This window comes from Myodes glareolus, chromosome 7 (assembly GCF_982192425.1).
Source record: "Myodes glareolus chromosome 7, mMyoGla1.1, whole genome shotgun sequence".
NCBI classification, from domain to species: Eukaryota; Metazoa; Chordata; class Mammalia; order Rodentia; family Cricetidae; genus Myodes; species Myodes glareolus.
This window is the reverse complement of record NC_142032.1, coordinates 75,786,966-75,794,534: the sequence shown is the minus strand read 5'-3', so window position 1 is coordinate 75,794,534 and position 7,569 is coordinate 75,786,966.

The following is a 7,569-nucleotide window of genomic DNA, read 5'->3' as shown; positions in this document are numbered from 1 at the left end:
GAGGGCCAATGGAACCGAATAGAAGACCCAGATATCAATCCACACACCTTCAAACACCTGATCTTTGACAAGGAAGCAAAAAACTATCAAATGGAAGAAAGAAAGCATATTTAACAAGTGGTGCCGGCATAACTGGATATCAACATGTAAAAGAATGAAAATAGACCCATATCTATCACCATGCACAAAACTCAAATCCAAATGGATCAAAGACCTCAACCTAAAGCCAGCCACACTGAACCTTACAGAAGAGAAAGTGGGAAGTACACTTGAACGCATTGGCACAGGGAACTACTTCCTAAATATAACCCCAGCAGCACAGATACTGAGAGAAACAATAAATGGGACCTCCTGAAACTGAAAAGCTTCTGTAAAGCAAAGGACATGGTCAACAAGACAAAATGACAGCCTACAGAATGGGAAAACCCATTCTAACCCCACATCAGACAGAGATCTGATCTCCAAAATATACAAAGAATTTAAGAAATTAGACACCAAAAGAACACATAATCCAATAAAAAAAAATGGAGTACAGACCTAAACAGAGAACTCTCGACAGAGGAATCTTAAATGGCTGAAAGACACTTAAGGAAATGTTCAACATCCTTAGTCATCAGAGAAATGCAAATCAAAACAACTCTGAGATTCCCTCTTACACCTATAACAATGGCCAAGATCAAAAACACTGATGACAACTTATGCTGGAGAGGTTGTGGGGAAAAGGGAACACTTCTGCATTGCTGGTGGGAATGCAAGCTGGTACAACCCCTTTGGATGTCAGTGTGGCGATTTCTCAGAAAATTAGGAAACAACCTTCCTCAAGACCCAGTAATACCACTTTTGGGTATATATCCAAAAGATGCTCAATCGTGCCACAAGGGCATGTGCTCAACTATGTTCATAGCAGCATTGTTTGTCATAGCCAGAACCTGGAAACGACCTAAATGCCCCTCGACCAAAGAATGGATAAGGAAAATGTGGTACATTTACACAATGGGGTATATATAGCAGAAAAAAATAACGACATCTTGAATTTTGCAGGAAAATGTGTGGAGCTAGAAAACATTATTTTGAGTGAGGTAACCAAGACCCAGAAAGACAATTATCACATGTACTCACTCATAGGTGGTTTTTAAATATAAAGCAAAAAAAGCCAGCCTATAAACCACAATCCCAGAGAACTTAGATAATCTCTCATAACTCATTGTTATGAGGACACTAAGAGAGACTTATATAGATCTAACCTACATGGGAAGTAGAAAGTAGAAAAAGACAAGATCTCCTGAGTAAATTGGGAGCATGGGGATGTTAGGGGATGGTTGAAGGGGGGGAGGGGAGAGGCAGGGAGGGGAGCAGAGAAAAATGTAGAGCTCAATAAATATCAATTTAAAAAAGTATGCATGCTATTTAAATCATTTTTAATCATTACATCTTTTCGATTCCTCTCCTGCTTCCTCCCTGTGAATGCAATGTGACCACTGCCTCACACTCCCACCACAATGCCTTGTCTTCCATGATGGACTACACCCCCAATTGTGGCTCAGAACACCCCTTCCTTTGGTTGCATTTGTAGGATATTTTGCACCATCAACAACAATGAACAAAGTAAGTAATACCATACCCCAAACCTGCATTCATAGTTGCCCGTGAGGACAAATCAGTCAGTCTGCTGTGGTGGGGAAGTGCACTGCCACCAGTTTAGGCGCATAACTTTTTTTCCAAAGATTTACTTTTATTTCATGTGTGTGAGTGTATGCCTGCATGCATGTTTATCACGTGTGGCTGATGCCCCTAGAGGTCAGAAAAGGGTGTGAGATCCCCTGGAACCAGAGTTGCAGGTGGTTGTGAGCTGCCATATGAGTGATGGGAACCAAACCGGAATCCTCTGCAAGAGCAGCAAGTGCTCTTAGCCATTGAACCATCTCTTCCCCATGCCTCCAATAGCTTAGTGTTATTTATCTCTGTACTCAGTGTCTCATTGGGGGAGACAAAAGTCAATGGTATCCTACAAAGTTTTGGCTTATCCCAAATTTCAGAGTGGCTGGTAGATCTGCTGCATAGCTGAATACTGGAACCCTACTGTCTCTACATGAGTCTTATGGATACAAGGGAAATTGGAGGCTGCCTCTGTGTGAGCCCGTGAAGGAGAGAGTCAGAATAAGAAACAGATTTTATCCCAAAGAGAGAAAGGAAGAGCTTCAGAGATGTTCTAAGGTGAAAGAAGGGATCAGAAAAAACAAACCAGCTGCATGTGTCTGTGCCGCAGAGCCAAGCTCAGCCTCAGCCATACGGTTCCCTGACAGGGATGGGGAGGAAAATAGAAGCCACTTTCAAAACGTAAGCCAGATGAAAGTCAGGCAGCCCTCTATCCAGGACAAGCCCACAGCCCTCATAAGCCTCAAATCCAGTTGTGAGGTTTGATGAGACAGTAATTACCCCAGCAGAAAACTAAATAGCAGAGAGAAATCCCATTTTGTCACGCTGTATGACTCAGAGGGCAGCAGCCGGAAGCTATCTTAAAGGAAACTCTGTTAAAATCAGTTACCTGGGGATTGAGATCAGGGAGTATCCACAGAGCCTCAATTTGACCTTCAGAGCCCCCAGATAAAGGGAGATCCAGAGATACAGTTGTGGTGGGCAGGGGAGCCAGTCACTGACAAACTAAAGGATGCAGGTGGCAGTATGTTGCTCTCAGGCTGGTAAAATCATATGCAGAAATTATCACGTAGGTTTGAGACCCATGGGTGGGTCCAATTCTAGAGTCACCTATCTGTTACTCACCACTGGTAATGCTTGAGAACGCTAAAGTTCCGAGGGGTGTGAGCAATACCCACAGCTGTATCCTTCCAGAAGGGTGATTGGTATTCAGAAACCCTCGAGAGTAATAAGACAGGGCCTCTGTTGTACCCGTCTCTGCTATGGCTGCTTTTCATACACCCACATTGCACTTAGGAGACACCCACTCAGCTAAAACACCAGTTCCCCCCAGCGTGGTGATTTAGAGAGTCATGGCAGAGTAGAAAACCTGCCCAGTTTGCAGGATGTAAAACTTGACCAGCAGACATCCCTGTTTCACAAACAAAGGAAGACAGTCAATTTAAAAGACAGATCTGGGAGACAGACAATCAGTAGAGATTCAGCAACATCATAAGCCATAGGAAAGACCAGAGTCCCCAGTTCAACCAACACCCCTCCCCCACCCTGCATACACTGACAGTCTTTAATTTTTTTCTGAACTTTTTATTTTCTAGAGATTTTAAGTGATCATGTGTGTGGGTATGTTCACATAAACAGTGGTTCCTTTGGAGCCCAGAAGCATCAGCCACCCCAGGAGCAGGGATTACAGGTAGCTGTCAGCTGCCTAACAGCGTGGGTGTTAATACTGAAACCCAGGTCTTCTGCAAGACCAGTGAGCCATCTCTCCAGTGTAGGAGGATCTTCTGTCTATGTGTTATTTTCATTGGTTAAATAAAGAGATTGCCTTGGCCTTTTGATAGGACAGCAGCTTAGATAGACAGAGTAGACCAAACAGAATGCTGGGAGAAAGAAAGCAGAGACAGGCAGATGCCATGGCTCTCCTCTCCAAGATGGATGCTGGTTAGACTCATGCCGGTAAGCCACAGTCAAGTGGCAATACACATTAATGGAGATGGGTTAATCTAATATGTGAGAGTTAGCCAATAAGAGGCTAGATATGATAAGCCAGGCAGTGTTAAAATGAATATAGTTTCCGTGTAATTATTTTGGATAAAGCTAGCCGGGAGCTGGGCAGCGGGGAGTGGCCCACTGCTCCTTTTACTACACCAGTGGGGAAAAAATTGTTTTTCTTTTCCTTTGTTTTGTCTCAAAGCCCACGCTAGCCTTGAACTCCTGATCTTCCTACCTCCCCCTTCCATTTGCTGGGTTTACAGACCTATGCACCCATGACTGGCTCTGTGGTTTCTTCTTTATTGTTTCGTTGCACCTGTGTTCCCCTACCCCGCCTCAGTATTTGGTAGTGTTTATTACTGTTTTGTTGGTTTGTTTTTTATTTTTTAAACAGAGTCTATAGCCCTGCCTGTCATGAAACTCATTATGTAGTAGACCAGGCTGGCCTCAGATTCCCAGAGATCTGCTCTGCCTTCCAAGTGCTGAAGTATAGGTGTGTACCACCACTCAAGTTCTATCTTCTTTGTTTAATACTAACATATTTTTATTGTTTATTCCCCTTTACATTTATCTAATTTTGTTTTTGAACTTTTTCATTGTTGGGAAATCCTTTCTGCTCTTCCTTTCTAAAGTCTTGATTTTGGGGGGAGATTGTTTGTTTGTTTGTTGGCTATACCATTCTCCACTCACCTTTTGTCTCCTTTTGTATATTTAGCCTTGTTTCCTCTTCATTTTCCCATCCTGTCTCCTTCCTTGATCTCATTTTCTAGTTGCATTGATTTCTCTTCTCATTGCTGTGATCACTTACCTGAAAGAGTGATGTAAGGAAGGGTTGATTTTTAGCTCACAGTTTGAGGAGGTGCAGTCCACGGAAGGTGAGGTGGCTCATCACATGGGGCCCACAGAAGAGGTGCAGTCCATGGAAGGTGAGGTGGCTAGTCAGTCACGTGGGGCCCACAGAACAGGTGCTGTCCACGGAAGGTGAGATGGCTTGTCACATGGGGCCCACAGTCAGAAAGCAGAGAGAGGGGCATGTCCATTGATGCTTCTCTTGTTTTCTCCATTTTATTCAGTTAGGAATCTCGGCCCACAAAGTCATGCCATATACACTGAGGGCAAGCTTCTTACACCCCAGTTCACCCAATCACAGAATTCCCACACGGACATGCGTAGACTCGTCTCCCAGGAGATTCCAGTTCCTAGTAAGCTAACAACATTCATCTCCACATCTACTATTTCCACACCAACCCCAAATGATTTGTAACTTCTTACCTCATTCTACAGGAGTTTTGCTCTTTTCAGGTTTTTGGTCACTGGTGTTGTATTATGGGATGTAGCTGATTTTAAGTCTATAACTCAGGTTTTTTGTTTTGTTTTGTTTTTAAAGACAGGGTTTCTCTGTGTAGCGTTGACTGTCCTGGAACTTGCTCTGAAGACCAGGCTGACCTTGAACTTAGAGAGGTCCACTGGCCTCTGCCTCTCAGAGCTCTGGGGTTAAAGGTGAATGCAACACTGCGCAACTTTGTCTCAGTTTTCATTTGAAGAGTTTTCAGTGACAGTCTTACTCCCTCATTATGTTCCTGTATCTTCTCAGTTGTTTCTTATGTTCATACTTTTCTGCTTGGCATCTCAGTTACTTTTCTATTGTCATGATAAAACACAATGACCAAGGCAACCTATAGGAGAAAGAGTTTGACAGATTCAACGCAATGCCCATCAAAATCCCAGCAAAATTCTTCAAAGACCTCAAAAGAACGGTATTCAACTTCATTTGGAAAAGAAAAAAAAAAAAAAAAAACAAAACCCCAGGATAGCCAAAACAACCTGGGCAATAAAGGAACTTCTGGAGGCATCACAATCCCTGACTTCAAACTCTACTACAGAGCGACAGTAATGAAAACAACCTGGTATTGGTATAAGAACAGACAAGAGGACCAATGGAACTGAATAGAAGACCCAGATAACAATCAACACATCTTCGAATACCTGATATTTGATAAAGAAGCAAAAAATATCAAATGAAAAAAAAGAAAACATATTTAACAAGTAGTGCTTGTTATCTGGATAACAAGATATCATAACTGGATATCAACATGTAGAAAAATGAAAATAGACCCATACCTATCACCATGCACAAAACTCAAATCCAAATGGATCAAAGACCTCAACATAAAGCTAGCCACACTGAACATTATAGAAGAGAAAGTGGGAAGTACACTTGAACGCATTGGCACAGGGAACTACTTCCTAAATATAACCCCAGCAGCACAGATACTGAGAGAAACAATTAATAAATGGGACCTCCTGAAACTGAAAAGCTTCTGTAAAGCAAAGGACATGGTCAACAAGACAAAATGACAGCCTACAGAATGGGAAAACCCATTCTAACCCCACATCAGACAGAGATCTGATCTCCAAAATATACAAAGAATTCAAGAAATTAGACACCAAAAGAACACATAATCCAATAAAAAAAAATGGAGTACAGACCTAAACAGAGAACTCTCGACAGAGGAATCTTAAATGGCTGAAAGACACTTAAGGAAATGTTCAACATCCTTAGTCATCAGAGAAATGCAAATCAAAACAACTCTGAGATTCCCTCTTACACCTATAACAATGGCCAAGACCAAAAACACTGATGACAACTTATGCTGGAGAGGTTGTGGGGAAAAGGGAACACTTCTGCATTGCTGGTGGGAATGCAAGCTGGTACAACCCCTTTGGATGTCAGTGTGGCGATTTCTCAGAAAATTAGGAAACAACCTTCCTCAAGACCCAGTAATACCACTTTTGGGTATATATCCAAAAGATGCTCAATCGTGCCACAAGGGCATGTGCTCAACTATGTTCATAGCAGCATTGTTTGTCATAGCCAGAACCTGGAAACAACCTAAATGCCCCTCGACCAAAGAATGGATAAGGAAAATGTGGTACATTTACACAATGGGGTATATACAGCAGAAAAAATAATGACATCTTGAATTTTGCAGGAAAATGTGTGGAGCTAGAAAACATTGAGAGAGGTAACCCAGACACAGAAAGACAGTTATTACATGTACTCACTCATAGGTGGTTTCCAAACATAAAGCAAAGAAAACCAGCCTACAAACTACAATCCCAGAGAACTTAGACAACAATGCAGGCACTAAGAAAGACTTAATAGATCTAATCCACATGGGAAATAGAAAGTATAAAAAGACAAGATCTCCTGAGTAAATTGGGAGCATGGGGACCTTGGGGGAGGGTTGAAGGATGGAGGGAAGAGGCGTGGAGAGGAGCAGAGAAAAATGTAGAGCTCAATAAAAGATCAATAAAAAAAGGAAGAAAGAGTTTGGTTTTAGCTCACAGTTCAGGGGGTTAGTCCATGACTGCAGGCAGGGAGGCAGTAGCTGAAAGCTTATATCTTGATCCACAGCATGAAGCAGACAGAGATAACTGGGGATGCTATGAGCTTTTGAAAAGTCAAAGCCCAGCCCTAGTAGAACACCTCCTTCAACAAAAGCACACCTCTTAATCCTCCCCAAACAAGTCCACCAACTGGGGACCAAATATTCAAATACATGAGCCGGTGGGGGCCATTCTTATTCAAACCACCACATTTGGTAAGTACTGTAGAATAATCCTTGTGTACACTGTAATATATATTACTCTCATTGGTTCATAAAGAACCGACTGGGCAGTTGCCAGGCAGGAAGTATAGGCTGAACAGCCAAACTGAGAATACTAGGAGAAAGAAGGGCAGAGTCAGTAGAGATGCAAGCCAGACACAGAGGAAGTAGGATGTGTAGAAAATGAAGTAGCAAAATGTGGCAGAGGGCAGATAAGAAATATGGGTTCATTGAAAATGTAAAAGCTATTTAGTAATAAGCCTAAGCTATTGGCCAATCTTGTACGATTAATATTAACCTCAGTGTGTTT